Below are 17,306 nucleotides of genomic sequence, written 5' to 3' on the forward strand. Positions count from 1 at the left end.
AGGAGTGCCTGTAACAGCCTTTGAGCCTAGTATGGCTCCAGGGGCCACATGGTAGCAAAAAGGTAAAAGATGGTCATCTCTGTTGAACACAACAGGATCAATGCAGAGAATTTCCTTCATGTGCCACGAGAGGCTCACTTGCATTTTCCTGAACAGAAATGTGCTCCTAGTGAGTCTCAGGAGAGCACAACTTGCCTCCAAAAGAGAGGGCTGATTCTCGAGGAGATCTGGAAGATGCTGTAGCCTGCAATGGCACAGCAAAGCTGCTGTGCCTGATAGAGCCTGAGGAGGAAGTAGACGCGTGTCAGTGAACTTGCCTGGGCTGGTGTATCCTGTGCCCTCCAGTAGGGAAATCACAAACCAGTTTCTTATTTTACAGAAACTTTGGAGGCCTTCCACTCTTCCGTGAGTTCATGGGAAAGTGTAAAACTTTTTTTTTAATAAACATTCTTGTTTCAGGTTGTGATGATGACAGTCCAGAAGTTTGAATCTGTCTGGCTCCCACACTCTCCACTAACTTTACTTTGGCAGTAGCTTCTCATTTGCCTTGACAAAAACAGAGGACTCTAGCTGTGGCACTTTCTATTGTCTCGAAACCGAAAGGTGCTTTTTCAAACACTTTGCAAGACAGAAGTTCTGCTTCTGCCAAGAGAGCTAGAAGGGAGCTGAGCAGGCAGATGGCTGAGCAGGCAGGCAGGAACAGAGTCAAAACTGATAAATTTCCATTTAGTATTTTAGCATTTCCAACAGAGATCAGTTTCAGTATATCCATATTTTCAGCAGAAAGAAAAGAATATTTATCTAGAGAACCTTTAACCAGCTGTGGTGGCAGGGATAGAGCCATGCTCCAGGCTATAGGAACCATAGCAAATCTTTCCCATACACTGAATCAACTCTGAAAAAACCTCTTGTAGATCAGGAGGAGGCCACGTCTCTCCTTGTACATTCACTGTATTGCCTCTTCTGGATTTAGTACCATGTTGCACCATTGGCAGTAGTATGGCCTGAGCAACCTAATCTTTAAAGTTATGTGTCTGGTATTTCTAGTGACTAAGAACTGAAGAAGAAAAGAAGTTTTATTACCACTGCTCACAATGCCCTCCCAAATTTTAATTCATCTTGTTAACCTCAGCCATTCTCTGTGCCTGGATGAAAAGGAGTTGAGTGAGTCTGGTCAAAACCACACTCTTTCTGCCTGGACAAAGAGGTCCACCACATCATTGTGGTGATGTGAATATTCATGCTGGGGATACATCAAGGGTTGGGACCCCATTCTTGCATATGAAACAGAATATAGGTATTTCAGTTCTTTGTGTTCCTTTGAAAATGGCCTTTGAGATAACATAGAGACAAAACAGACTCAGCCTACACAATCTTGAATGACAAGCCCCTGTGTGGCACAGACAGTGAAACCGTCCTGCGCAGTGAAACCCAGATTATTTGACAGAAGTTTCTCTGGAAAGGAAATTGAACATTGTGCCAGGCAACAAAATCAAGGTGTATGGTTTTTCGATGTCTGGTTTACCTCTCTGAAGCTCTTACCCCACCTTAATTCTTCCTTTTGTGCTTTCTGTCTCAGGCTTGTAAACCCAAGGTGTTGAGGGAGGAGAAGGCTGACTGAATGTTCATTTCCTGCAAAGGCTTCCTGTATGATGTAAGAATGAGAGTGGGAGCAGCAAACAGCTCCTCAAACATTAACTATGGTGGGATGTTTGAGATTGCATGGAGCAAACAGTACTCAGAGGCTTGAAGGAAAGGTTTTTTTCACCCATGAGTTTAATCATTAGGGGATTATTTTTTAAAAAGTTTTTCTTCTCCCCAGCTCTCGTAGGAATTTGAAGGTTAGGAAGGGTCTCAACAAGCTGAAAGGAAACATTATTGAAAATGGCCAGATGTCATTTGTTTGTGACCAGAAAAGGGAAGTTATATTACAGAATGTGACACTTCAAACCCCATGGTAAAAACAAAAGCGAAAATGGAAAAGCATTCAGCTGCACTCGTTTACATTTGTGATCCACAGCCTAGGACCCTTTGACATGGAGATAAGAACTTAATTTTGTCACATTTATGTATGCTGTGAATGTTGCATGTCCAGTATGTTGAACTGGGTGTTCATCAGATGAATCCAAAGCCAGCTGAGGGGATGCATGGTGGAATGTTAGTAGAGAAAATGCTCCACATAAACTGGTTTGAAGTAATGGAATGCTAATGCTTTTCTGTTTCATAGTCCCAGCTGGAATGCCCTCTTGTAGTAGGATTCAAAACTATGAACTGTTGCTTTGTATGGGATATGAGATCTGCTAAGAAAAGCTATGTAAAGTTCTTCAACAAGGAACTAATTATTCTGGCACTTAATTCTAAGCAGTAATCAGACTTCAGGAGGTAGAAATACCATAGCTTGTAGCTATCCCACTAACTCTTATAAACAAGCACTAGGCAAAACCATTCATGGATCCCTTATAGCACTAAGGATCTTCTGCTGTTCACAAAGAATGAGATAGCTTATATTACCCTGTAGTTCTTACACCAGCAAGGCTTTAATATACCCACTTGAAATAATTTGGTTTTTTATTTTTCAAGGCATGCAAAAGAGGTAAATTCACCAGTGAGCTCACAGGCTACAGGAGAAATTATATAGGTAGCATGACATCAGTTTCAGATTCCCAAGACTTAACCAGTTGCCATGAAGTTCCCCAGTGAAAGACATCCTAGAAAGACACATTCACGCTACAAGTATGATTCACTCTACCTTCTCCAAAAGGCTGCACAACAGCCAGTCACGGTTGCTATGCTGTGAATAGCCGAAGAGTATGAACAAGAGACAATACCCAGCAATTCCTGTCCCATAAAATTACAAACGTGAGCAGAATGTCATGGCTTCTAGCCATATCACCAAGTTATGGAAGTGTCCTGAAAAACAAACAAAAGTCTCTGGGCTGTCACTCAGATTCTCTGCAACGCCTTCTTGCATATGGTCACTTTCTCTGAGTGTACATGAGACCAAGTGTTACTAACACAAATGCCCACAGACAGGAATTACTACTCTTGAATATTTAGCTATTGAATCTAGAAGTTCTTAGACTGGAAAGAGGTTAAAAAGTGCTCAAGTTTATTTGAGTAATATAATGTAAAGAATAAAATGAGACCTGTTCAGGACATGCTGGCTCTGTCAGTAAATTAAATATTACCAAATAATGGTCCCAGGCACCAAAAATGTTTATGTTGTTAAAATGTTGTTGGGGTGCCTGGCACAGTTCTGACATGCCAAATACCATTCTCCTAAACTTTCCCCAGTGTGTGTCAGGAAAGAGCACAGTCCATGGGCCCAAACCATGGAGTAGAGTGTATGTGCCTATCCCATGCTTTGGTGAGCAAGAAAGTTCAGTATTGATGTACCTAGAACATGCCTCTAAGTCTCTGCATAAGTTACTCTAAGCCTGAGGGTCTTCAGGTGTGCATTCTCGGGTGCCACCATGGAGAAGCTGTTAGCTGTGTGCCAGACCATGTGGAGGCAGAAGCATTCAGGTGTTCAGGCTGTATTTGCATACCACTTTGAAGAGATTTGTCTATTTCTAGTGCCACCTGTGCCACAGAATAGGGCCTCTCCTGCTCCAAGGTAACTCCTTAAAGAGAAGCCACCTGAGAGAAGAAGACCCACCTAGTGTGTACCGTTCTGGTCATTCTGTCATCAAGAGAAGGGATCATAGTATCATGGAATCATTATGGTTGGTAAAGACCTTTAAACCATCAAGTACAACCACTAACCTAACATCGCTAACAGCTATGTATCAACTGTAAACTTCCTGAGGGTATATTTGATCCCCTCATTTAGATCACTGATAGAGATATTAAACAAAACAAGCCCCACCACCAAGCCCACTGGGAAACACCAGTGGTGTCTGGCCATCAACTATATTTATCTCCATTCACTACAACTCTCTGGGCCCAGCCATGCAGTCAGTTTTCCACCCATCTCAGAGTAGATCCATCCAAGTCACAGGCAGCCAGTTTCTCCAGGAGGATGCTGTGCGAAACTGTCAAAGGTCCAGGAAGACCACATCCTCATCCACTAAGTGGGTCACCTTGTCACAGAAGGAGATCAGGTTGGTGAAAGAAGACCTGTACTTTGTAAAGTCATGTTGGCTCTGCTTGAACCCTTGATTATCCTGTGTGTGCCTCAGGATGGTGCTCAGGATGATCTGTTCCATAACCTTTCCCAGCACCGAGGTCAGGCTGACAGGCCCGTAGTTCTCAGGATCCTCCTTTTGACCCTTCTTCTAGATGGGTCTTACATTTGGCGTTCTCGAGTCCACTGGGACCTTCCTGGTGAGCCAGGACTGTTGGTAGATGATGGAGAGTGGCTTGGCAAGCACTTCTGCCAGCTCTGTCAGCACCCTTGGGTGGATTCCATCTGGCCCTATAGAGTTGTGTTCACAGGGCTGGAGCAGCAGGCCACACACCACACTTGGACTAAGGGGATCTTATCTGGACATCTGTAAAACCATCTTGTGTAACATCAGCAAAGCCACTAGCAAAGGTATATACACTAGCATTCACAAATGGATTAATAGGATGTCCTTTGAGGAAGAAGCAATTACTCATTCTGAAGGAGATCCACAAAGTAGCAGTGAAGGAGCTAGGTGCTCACCTCAGTACCAGAGTGAGCAACGCTGCCTGGGCTAAAGGAACAAGGTGTGTTCCTTACTGTACCCACACATGATTGTGCAGGCAAAGGAGATGAAGAGTCACTCAAACAGACATACAAACTGAATACCTGGGTAATCAGTACCTACCTACTCACAGTAATACATGCAGTCAATACATACGGGTCTACATACAGTCAAGATGGAGGCAAACTAAGCTGTTTTTCATTAGAATAAAACTAGAGTGTGATCGTTCAAAGCCTCTGGACAGCAGGACACCTGTTAGTTACACTGAGGGTTGTTACTGCCTCTGTGAGATACAGCTATTGACTCTGTCTCATGTGTGTCAGCATTATCCATCCCAGCTGGCTGAAACATTCTGGATTGCTTCACAGATCTGGTACAGATAGGCTGTCTCTGAGTCAGTGAACTGCCAGGTCATAGTGAAAACATGTTTTTCCTCTGTGCTGTCTTTCTTTACTATTAATAACCTAATTGCCTTGGAATTTGTCATATACAGGTTATGAGTGATTTTATACATTTTAATCTGATCAATTGTTCACATTACTGTGTCACTTTCCAAAAGTGAAGAAATAAAGGTATTTAAAAATGTAAGTCTAATTCTTAAGTCTTCGGTTTAGGTGGCACAAAATACAGGAACTAAATCCTTACTTCAAATGCGTAATCACAGAACAAATGTGAGTGGTAGACCTGACATAATTAGGAGCAGAATTGATTTGATTTGGACATTGAAAGAATTTTTTTATCCCATTTGCTCTGAAGCCTAAGGTCAGGCTGTTGCAACTGCAGGTAATACAAAAGCCTACTATATATGAGGGCTTTAACTTTGATTGGCTCATTTGGCTTGTTTTGCTACGACCATAGCAATCAAATGGCTGACACAGGACTCAGAGGGCATCACCTAGCAGCAATCTGCAGGATGATTGCAATACATAGTTTAACTCCTCTCCCAAGCGTGACATACGCCTTGAAGAAGCAAATCTTTGATACCACGTGTGAAGAAGTCATCAGTCTTAGCAGGACAAGGCAAAGCTGAAAGGTAAACAGAGTGAGAAGAAGCCATATCAATTGAAAAGAGGGTCTCAGAGACTGAAATCTTGGCATATTTCTATATTCAGTGGGGCTTCAGTGCAAAACAGCAATGGACCAATTTATAAGTGCTTAGTGGATTTGGGCTCTCAGTCTGAGCTCAACCAAACTATTCCAAGAGCATTCCAGAGGAGCAGTGTTTGCCCTGGAACTGCATGCTGTCTGTCCAGAAACACACCAGATGAAGAAGCAGCTGCTAGAAGGCAGAAAGCTGAATGCCTTGAATCCTGTACATCTTGCTCTGCAATATCCATGAGGAAAGGGGGATTCTGATCTGACTCGTGGATTTACCAAACATCAAGTTTATGCTGAAAAATAAAGGAACATTGACATAACATGGTTGAAATATCAACTAAGTGGAAAAAATATTAGGGACAAATGAGTGCAAGGCTGGAAGTGAAAGAAAGAGCATCATCAGTGTCTTCTAGGATAGGACATGAAAGAAAGGGGCAAAGCTTGGAAATGAGGGTCAAGTCTACCACTGAATAGCACTTGAGACTGAATGACAGAAAACGGAAAAGGCATATGGTTGTACTGATCTAGAAGAAACATAAGTAATGTTAAGATTATAGAACAGAGAATCCAAGCCCAGAGCAGCCTGTAGCTATGAGGGAATGTGGGCTTATCCATGCAGCAGTTTTGTAAATGGGACAAAGCAAGCATCTGAGTTTTGCAGACAGTGCCTGGCTCTTTGTGCAACAGGGCTGTGGGAGAGGGAGCAGCACAAGGTGGGTTCAGGAGAATTCCTGCAGGGACAGTTTGGTAAGTGCACAGAGCTGCCCAGCTCCCATCCTGTACAATGGTGTCGGCTGGGTTGGGACATGATGTAGTGACACCTGGCCCAGCCCTGAAAGCAGCCAGCACAAGCTCAGCAGCATACATCTGTTCAGGCTCCATTCTGTGCAAAAAATACCTAACCCATTTTCAGGCCCAGGCTGACTGTTGGCAACCACGGTGGCCTCCTGTTGTCATTAATCTACAATTGTTCACCTACGATGGAGAAGACCTGAGTAAAGTGGGTCTTATTACAGCTGGATAGTTGCGGGTGATGGCACCTGAATGTATATTTATCCCCCAAAAAGATTTAAGCTGATTATTACCTGGAGACTTCCACATGCCAGTTGTAAAGCCAGTTGGGATTTAGAGCAGGTCTCACTCAAGTTTAATTTCTTAAACAGCACAAAGCTATTAGGGTCAAGATAGTGAAGCATCGTCCATGAATATGCATATAACTGGGGGAATTGTGATGTATCTTCAACAAAGATGTATTCTGATAAACTTAAATGTGCATCACGTAGTTGCTAATTACAGCTGTGTCAGAGAAGTACTGGCTGCTCCAAGTTGGTGTTGAGGCTTGTTATGTTCCCTTTTCTGAAGCATAATACAAGCTGCCTCACTGAGTAGTGAGAAGTCTTTAAGACTTCTGTTAGCTCTAAGCCAGGGTGTAGAGCTCCGTGAGTCCTTATTCTCCTTTGCACATCTATTAAGCTAAACACTTGGGATGACCATCTTTATGAATTCATGGGAAACTGCTGCTTGTGTATGAACTTATCATCATAGCTTGTCACAGTCTAAATGTAAAATCACTGAGAGACAGCGATGTCCAGGAAGTAAGTTTTGTTTCACAGTAGTCAGAATTGTCTAAGCATGAAAAGATGTGAGAAAGGTTTACATAGATCTCCTCTAAACAAACATTCAGATGAGATGTGAGAAATACAACTTATGATGGTGAATTTTTCAAAGTTATGTGTACAACTTATAATGGAAAATATGTTGCTCTTTTGGCTGAGAAACCTGGGTGTAATTTAGAGAAATGCCAGAGTGTGGTTTATTCTTGCTGAATGAGGTGGGAGTCTTACTTCCCTGAAGTATTTTGGAAATCCCTACCCTTTCTCTTCCTTATCTGTAACACAGCACATCTGTGTAGACTTGAAACAGTTTCTAACACAGCCTTTTCTGCCTGTAGCCTAACTGAAGAGATCTGACCATGTTGTTGAGCGTGTGCTACCCAGGCTGGTTCAATAAGGCAAGACACTGTTAAATTTTGACATTGTCAAACAATACGTTGAATTTTCTTCAGTGGTCTCGAATCTCTGAGATTACATCTTTAACACATCAATAACTTAGCCTCTGGTTAGCAAGGATCACTGAAGCATGACTAATCAGCAGATGAAAGTGTCTTTGTGGGGATTAGCTTTAATGAAAAGAAAAGGGATAGTTATTTTGGTAGTTTGAAATCTTCCATAAATCAAAGCGAATACTGACAAAGTAGGTTCATACGGTAAGAATGAAGCTATTGTGAATAAAATTAAAGGAACAGCTACTTTTATATAAATCACAGGCCAGGACAGCACTTGTAAGAGAGTTCATGGGAACAAGATCATTTAACTTCTTCAGGTGTAAGTAAGTGATATTTAGCTAATATTAAAGTATCCCTAAAGAAAAACAGATGGATGAGAGTCCTTAGTAGTGAGTTTCCTTTTTTGTTTTCATTTTCTTTACTTTCTCACATGCAAAGAATACCCAGCCAGTCTATCTTGACTACTTTGTTGTATGAAGGGACAAACAGCCAACATATAACTTGTTCTTTACCACTGCCAGAGAAGAAGTCATAGCCAGAGAAACTTTAGTCTGGATAGCTAATAGAAGTTGTTTCTGGCTGGTGTAAATTAGAAAGTTTTTTGGTCTTCTCTAATATGGCTTGGAGGAGCTTACAGGGCCTAGTGGCAAATGGATAGAAATGCAAACTCCACACCTTCTGGGCAGTATTCATGTTCAGCTCCTGAACTTTAGACCTCCTGTGCAGTTAATGTGCTGTATAAATAATCATCGCTTGAGCTCCTCTGGGCAGTGACTCAGAGCACCCACACTGAAAGCTTAACCCTCTACGATGACTGTACGGGAATCCTGAAGTTAGACTGTGTATGTTGATATACCTAACAGCTCCCTTCCCTTAATGTTCTCCTGTTGTTTTATGCTGTGACTTCTCCACTGCTTTATTGAAACACACAAATTTAATCCTCGTGGATGTGGGAATGAACACCAAACTCGGAATATTGCAGTGGCTCTCTCCGCCTCTGACTTAACTGAATATCTTTTCAGACAGCCTGAGGCAAATGAAAAAACTGATCAGATCCAGGTTCCCTTTTTTTCAACTATACTTTTGTACTGTTATCATATATTTTTTTTTAAATAAAGTTACTAAAACACTTGTTCTGCACATTGAAGGAACTGTTGCTAAATGGTTGATTGGGAATCACAAATACTTGATAAAGAAATATGACTTTAAAAGTAAGTCTCTGCATAGAATTATAAGCTTATGGCACTGCTCAGTTGCTGTACTGGAGGGCCTCCCATACTCTCCAATCTTTCTCTTTGAGGTGTTGGGTGTTTTTTTTTTCTTTTATGCTGTCTTTTTCTTGTGCTCTCACAGTATAAGCTTTCATGGGACTCCTGAGTGAGTGACAGAGCTCCACAGAAGGGTTTGTGAATTAGGGTCTTACTCTAAGCTATTTAGAATTCAGTTTGTTTCCGATTTTTAAAGACAAATTCCACGTTAATGAGGCTAATGATTAAATATTTAATATGGATCTCTTTTCTGACCAGTGTCAATCTTTCCTTCTCCCTATAGAAACATCTTTTCTAGTCAAAGTCAGTGGGAACATATACGTGTGCAAGTGTCTGGGTTCTAAAGTCATAGTTTGGTTATTGCAAGTTTTCTAGGGAAATTAAAGCAAATGACTATGTGGTTACATAGTGATGAGAGTCAGATTAAAAAATAATTTCCTTAGAAGAACTTATCATACAGCCTGGTATAATTATCCTTCCATTTTACATAGTTTTTAGAGTCATGATGATAAAATAAAAATCCCAGACCAACAAAGTTCTGTAATTCATGATGTTTACATGATTCATAACTTACAATGGGAAGGAAAAAGAATATTATGTGAAAAAACTATACGCACATTTTTTGCACAATGTTCTACTGATATATGAATCATGCTTGTCTGGTTAACTCAAGGGAAATAATCCCAGCAATGTATGTAAGGCAGTCATGCCCACGTGTCTGGAGTTTTTTATATCCAGATTTCAGTGGAAAGTGAGATACTTTTTAAACAGATGGCAAACAAGCCCCTTTCCCCCCAACTACTTAGCAAATTTAATAACATAGCTAATTATAGGACTCTGTGTGTTAATCCATTCATGTGCTTGCTCTATATATTGAATGTTACAAGTGAAAAAGATCTATAGAATTTCTGGGCAATGGCAACTAAATTACATCCTGACAATGTTCCCTCTTTAAGTATACTTTTGAGACTCTCGGGATTTCTGTTGACAATTCAGTACAAAACCTAAAGTAAAATTCTGTAGCTGCAGTCTGTCGGTTACGTTAAGAGAAGCTGAAATGCACTTAGAGGCTACATTTGCCTGGTCTAAGGTGATGTACCAAGTCACATTTGTTCTCAAGGGTCAGAGGGAAGAAGGTGAGGACAGTTGCTCCATGTGAATTTTTCTGTTGGCTGTTGGTTGTGTCACAGGGCTGTGATTCTCTCAGTGCTGTTGGCAGCAGCACCACAGACATCTACTGAGTTGGAAGGACTGTTTCCTTCCTCACCCAGAGCTATTGCATCCCTTCTAATCTTTCTGGATCCTTCACTTCACTCCAGAGGACATGGATACAATTGACAAAATACTAGACCAGGTCAGCAGTGATTCAAGCATGTCAAGCACCTACATACTACTGACAACTGCCTGTTGAGGGTCAAAGACTAATTGGAGCCACTACTTAGGTGTGTGAAGCATCAGCCTGTCTTTGACTGCAAGCAGGAGGGAGCACGACTGCTTCTTGGTGGTGCATCTTGTGTAATTTTGCATGCATTACATTTATGTGCGATGTCACTCATGCTGGAGCTCAGAACCAACTTTGAAAACATGCCTCTAGGAGAGGAGAGGCATGCTAATTATCTGTGAGGGCAATGGCTCATTTCACTGTGACTGACAGTCTGGAGTACCAATTTTATTGTACCAATAAAAGCTTGATCTCAAGTGTCAGATGTGCCAAGTAAATATATACGGGGTTCTTACATCAAAAACTATCTGTATGGTAAGGAAAATAAACTCAGAACCATCTCTTCATTAGTTTTATATTTGTCATGTGTAAAAGATTTGTCAGTCAGGAGGATCCGGCTGTTTTCATCATTGGTTCTTTTTATGCAGAATTCAAAGTATATTACTAATAAAGTGTGAAAATTCAGGTTAAAAAATGTGAAACTTGTAAGAGACAACAGTAATACTGTCTGGAACAGGTTAAACACCAAAAGGTGCAGAGAAAATTCAGAGTATCCAAGTTCCATAATCTACGGATATGCCTACACATATCTGTTTGCTTGAAGTACTCTTTGTAATCTGTCAGAATTATTTAAAAACTTTAAAAAATGTATGGAAACAAATTTAGGCACATATCAGAGACTAGCTCAGGAAAGAGAAGAGTCTCGCAAATCACAGAAGGATTAAGTTAGGGGTTGGGATTCAGAAAAGTGAGGGCTAGTGATGACTGTTTCTGTGCAAGTGCCATCCTCACCCTCCAAGTGTAGGGGCAAGCTGTCTCTCAGTTTATTTAACCATTTGTTTCACACAAAATACGGAAACCTCAAAATACTCATGCTGCAGAAAGTACTGAAAGCTAAGCTCTTGTTTGAGCTTCCTTGCCGATTTCCATAAACTCGGTGAGTTTACAGGCTCCTAGACTACCCCCACAGAGGCAGGGTTTTTCTCCAGCAAGTTGGTCCGCTTGTACAGCCTCTGGTGGGGTGGTGGTGCTTATGCTCCAGTCTGCTGCTTGCCCCATTTCTGCTGCAGGCTTGTGCCCATAGAGTGGCAGTTCCACACTTTCTTCTTCACCTGAAAAAGCCTCCCAGGAAATATTTCCACCGAGACTATTCAAGTGACTAAGCCTTCTCTGCTACCACTGGCTTTCTCTGAGGCCTCATCCCAACATCATAGGTAGTCTCTGAAGGCAGCATCCGTTCCCCTTGGATATATTTCTCTGAAGTGCCTCGCAATCCTGGAACAATCTCTCCTCTGCCCCCTAAATGCTATATTCTTTCTGAAGTCCGAGGCTTGCTGTTAGAAATAGAGCATGTTCTGCCTGAACATCTCACTGGGCAGAGGGCCTACTGCTTGTCATCCTTGATATCTCTCTTACTGCTTGTTTCAGCCATTTGTTTTCTCGGTATTTAAAGGCTTTTCTGGGTTCCACACTTTCAGTTAAGGAGGAAAAATGCTCTCTGTGTTGTAAGAGTGAAACTGGCAGTTGTACACTTTGGTTTGTAACATAAACAGTTGCACAATGATTCATTGGCAACCTTCCCTTCACTAAGGAGGCTATCAACTAAATGTCACAGATGTGTTTGGCTCTTGCCAAGAGCTGTAAATGTACTGGGAAACTTCTGAAAATGCCCTCAATAAAGAAAAAAAAGAAAAAAAACAAACTAAAAAAACCTCAAGGATGCAGTGGACACGTGCTAGCTGCAGAAGAGGATGGAGACTCTCCGAGCATATGGTCAGCATCTCTTCTTGCGCATTCCTCCTTACCTCTGGAGTCCTCTTCTTCACGTAACAGGCTGTACCTCTCCCCCGGCTTGAAGAATGTCTTCCTCCTCAGCAGCTCACTTCTTCCGTGTGGCCTATAAAGCTGAGTTTTTAATTCTTGGTAACAGGATCAAAAATAACATTGAACATTAAAAGTGCCCTAACCCCTTGACACCTTCTTTATAACCAAAGCAACAGCATGATCTTCTTGCTGGAACACTTGCCCTCCCTTCCCTCATCACCTATGATCACTTCACGGTTTAACTACAGCCTAATCCTGCAAACATTTCCTACCCAGCAGACCATTTACTGGTGCCTAAGTAGCCCGCTGACATAGGTGGATTATTCCAGGTAGTACGTCCTAGGAAAACTAAAGAAGTGTTTGTACCAGTGGGCCATTTGATTTGCAAGCTCTTGGGGCATATTAACTTTTGTCTATAAAGAATCATGCACACGCACAGTGCTGTATAAATAATTAATAATAATAGAACTCACATCAAACTAGTCCATATGGGAATTTGTAACACTGGCTTTTCTGTCTGTTAGAAGAAAAAAAAACCCTCACAGAATTATGGAGTTTGGAGAAAGCCCCCTGATAGCTTATCTGGGTTTGTGAAGTTTACCTCACTTTGGGAAAGTTTTCTCTTCCTCTGTACCAGAGGAAACATAGAAGGACTTTCACCTGGCAGAAGTGCACAGGAAGCATATTTTAACTTAATCCAAAATCTGACGAATATCTCCCAAAGGTAAATTAAAGCTCTTAGCACCGTCTAACCTTTAATTGCATAACACAGGAGGTCTGGGTTTTATCAAACTATTGACTCTTTTTTTGTTAAGATTTCTTTGGCTTTCAGCAGTGTTACACAAATTGTTCCTTAGTGAAGGTCTTAAGCAATAAAATAAAACTGCTAATTTTATTTCCAACACTCTCATCCTTTTTTGTTCTCAAATGTTGTACTCTTTTCTCTCTGAAATATGACAGAATGAATCTGAATGGATCCAAGTTACCAAAAGGAAATACAGTTTAAACTAGGGAAAGCAAATTTGCAAGAAAAAACAGAGGTGAAAGGCCACAGAAGCTTGGAGCTCTACGTAATGTTAAAATGCAACTTCTGGATTAAAGAGAAAAGCAAAAGACCACCTTTTAAACAACAAAATTGCAAAGGAATATAAACCAAAGATACTTATTAGAACATAGTTCCCTCTTGACTTCAGACGCAATAGATATTTTCTGATTCTAACAATCCATGAGAATGAGTCTTCTGTGAAGATACTGAATGTATCATGGTCATACATTTCTTGGGCTTACATCACCTGTTGCTCAGAGGAAAGATCATCACTCAAATGCTGTAGTTATGAAGAAAGGTAGTTTTCTTCTCAGTAAGACTTCCATTTCCTTTTGGGGAGGGTGACATGCATACATCATACTCAGTTGCTGTACTTTCCACATGCTCTGCAGACCAGACTGAACTGTAAGATGCACAGGGGATGAATTTTTGTTGTACTGATGTCTTTGATTAGTAGGTGTGATAATCTTTTCCACCTTCAGAGATTGCTTTAGCCACCAAATCATGGAAGTCATTGGGCTACTTTCCGTCTCCATGGAAACCACTTCATTTTGTATAGAAAAATTTAATAATCAGTGGTTCAGAGAGAAAAATAAGTGAACATGAATAACTGCCCCTTGATTAGCTAATATTGATATTTCACTGTTTTAAGGAAATTACTTGGAACACCAGGCTCCTTCTATCCTACTCTGCAAGTACCTCAAGCACCAGGTAGTAGAATTATTTTTCCTTTCTCACTGATTTAGTGAATGCTGAATAGATCGGTCCAAAATGGAGAGGATCTGCTGGAGAGATGGATGACACCCAGCTTCAGGATGATACACCTGAGCCTGGTGGCTCAGGGCATTCTCCAAATCAAAGTGCAAGGAAAGAAATTAATCCCTAGTCTCAGCTACTGAGTAAAGTGCAGATTTTTGTCAGCCAGAGTTCCCCCTTCACCAGTACTTTGTATCTTGCCCAAACTGCTAGGAGCTCTGAACTTCTGCATGGCAGAGGTATTCTTTCCTTGGGAGAAAGGAAACATCCAGCATCAGAATCCCAGAGTGTCTGAATAAGAAATAGCTCACATGGATAAGATCAAAGTGCTTCTGAATATGCCCAGAAATTGAGATTTACATGGGCCAGCTTCTGCTTTGAGAAGTTGTCTGTGGACTTCGGGGGTTTTTGTGTTAGATCTGGGGTGCACAGAGATTTTTCCATAACTAGTTTGCTGCCAAGTAAGGCAGTTAAACATTTGTGTATCTGGAATGTAGGTATTTTAAGATTAATCAGAATGTTATTTTAACATTCTGATTTCAAGTTGGCAGATAGATAATTTGTTTACATATACTGAAATGCACAGAAACACAAATATATGTAGTTTGAATCTATTAACGCGCACACACACACACACACACACACACACACACACATCTATTATTTAAGCATAGTATGCATATACAATGAAATAATATATAAACTATATTACATATATAAAACATTTAACTTCATTCCAAAAAGTCAGTATTGTCTCTTTTTCCAGATTTAGCTAAATTATTATTTTGTGTTTATTCTTCAACTCAAATAAAATGGGAAAGACTCCTGTTTGTAGAAAGCAAGCAAACCATGATTTATCTGGGAAGGCTTTCTCAGTTTTTTTTTTAACCCCAAATTTAAAATAGGTGGCCTGCTTTGGAAGGGGGGTTAGACTAGATGATGAACCCTTAAGATTCTGTGATTCACAGCAGGCAGATAAATTTGTTGGTATTTCAAAATTACTCCAAAGGTGATATTCAAGATAATTTTGCACAGCTGGAATCAGATTTTCAGAAAACATAAAAAATCTCGTTCTTCCTAGTATATTTTAACTAGGTCAGTGCTATTAACATTCTGGCCCTGGGTTATTTTTTCTATAAGTCAGAAGAAACACTGAAATAGTAGCAACATTTTTGTTCTCTTTGATCACGTGCAACAAATATTTCACAATAATGAGTAGCTTTGTTGAAGTGTACTGTAGAAATTGACGGTGCAGCCTCAGGTCTGGTAACTTTACTTTTGTAAGGAATTATTTCTTTTCTGTGCTTATTTAATTATTTACTCCTACCAGGTATTGTACCTGGGAACTGTAGTCTCTGCTTACCGGATACCTACATATGCTATTTCTAGTGGATCTTAAACAGTTCCCAACTTTATGAGTTACCAATGAGGTTGAACTTTCAATCACCAATAACCCTAGTGATATGACAACTGGTGGCTTCTTGAATAAAGTTGTGAATAAAAGCTGAATATAGTTACTGTGCTGCACTCTAGACTGGCACATCTTTCTTGGCAACAAAACATTTCTGCACCTCTTTTACTTTACATTTTGTTTCCATACAGGAGTAAGCCAAGCTCGATTTGTAATAAATTGACATTTTATGATAACAAAAGTACTATGATAATAAGTACTTGGGTTATCGCATTTGTGTTGGATCTAGCCAGCTACGTGGCTTGAGGGTCCAATACTGGATTAAATTCAGGTTCTGTTGAAGTCAACAGACAAATATATACTGTCTTCAGCCTCCAGTGGAGGCTGGATAGACCTTAGCCTTTCTGTTTAAAAAAACCCAGATATATTTTAGGCAATAGGTAATTCAATCTTTGCACTTCAGATGTCATGTTTTGATTTCTTCACTACTAGATTTAGCAGGACCAGGGAAGTGACTGCCCCTCTGTACTCAGCACTGGTGAGGCTGCACCTTGAGTACTGTGGTCATTTTTGGGCCTATCGCTACAAGAAGGACCTGGAGGTGCTGGAGTGTGTCCAGAAGTAAGCAGAGAAGCCAGTGAAGGGTCTGGAGAACAAGTCTTATGAGTAGTGGTTGAGGGAATTAGGGGTGTTCAGCCTGGAGATGAGAAGGCTGAGGGGAGCTGTTGATCACTCTCTACAGCTACTTGAAAGGAGGCAGCTGCTTGATCTCTTCTCCCGAGCAACATGTGATAGAACAAGTTGCAAGAATGTAGGTTTAGATTAGATATTAGGAGGAACTTCTTCACTGAGGGTTGCTAGACACAGGAACAGGCTGCCCAGGGAGGTGGTGAAGTCACCATCCCTGGAGCTATTCAAAAGATGTGCAGATAAAGTGCTGAGGGACATGGTCTAGTAGTAGACTTGGTAGTGTTAGGTTAGCAGTTGGACCGAATCTTAAAGGTCTTTTCCAAACAAACAATTCTATGATTTGACCATATTTAAATATAACTTCTTTTCTTTGAATGACATGTGAAGACCTCTTATCTTTAAACCTAAGCAATTTTTTAAAAACCCACAAACCTATCTCCAGCCCAGTTCAACTACAGTGAACTGGGAGTGGGGCAGAAGCTGGGGAACAGGCCATTTTAAAACACTGAATTAGGCTACATTGACTTTATTACTATTGCCCTTGAATACTTTTACCAGGTACCAGTGGCTTATAAAAATCTATGCTGTACTTAATCACAAACAAAAGTAAATAAGCAGGCTTAGGTGATCTGTTTTAATGCACACAGATATTTTTTTAAGATACTGTAGTGAGAGGCACAAATTGTATTATTCAGGTTAACTTGCCTCTCATTTATTGTGTGGTGTCCGATAAACATGGGTGTTCAGGCTCCTCTAGATCCTGGTTATTGTAAATAAAGGCAAGTTTGGCCCTTAAATAAGTTTTATTTTCAGGTAAGCAACCACTTTGTTTTGCTTTCTCTCTTTTCATAAATCAGTTATTGAGGCCTATTTAATTAAGAACAGATTCAAAACATTTTCATTGTTGTTTTTCAAATTTCCTTTGTACTGAAGTGCTACAGAATTAAAACACCAAGCACAAAAGTACACAGCCAACCATGACTAACTGCACAAGGCAAATAACAAGCTGTATGATCAAAAGCGAAAGCCAGTGCCATT

Source organism: Colius striatus, chromosome 4, assembly GCF_028858725.1.
Source record: "Colius striatus isolate bColStr4 chromosome 4, bColStr4.1.hap1, whole genome shotgun sequence".
In the NCBI taxonomy this organism is placed as follows: Eukaryota; Metazoa; Chordata; class Aves; order Coliiformes; family Coliidae; genus Colius; species Colius striatus.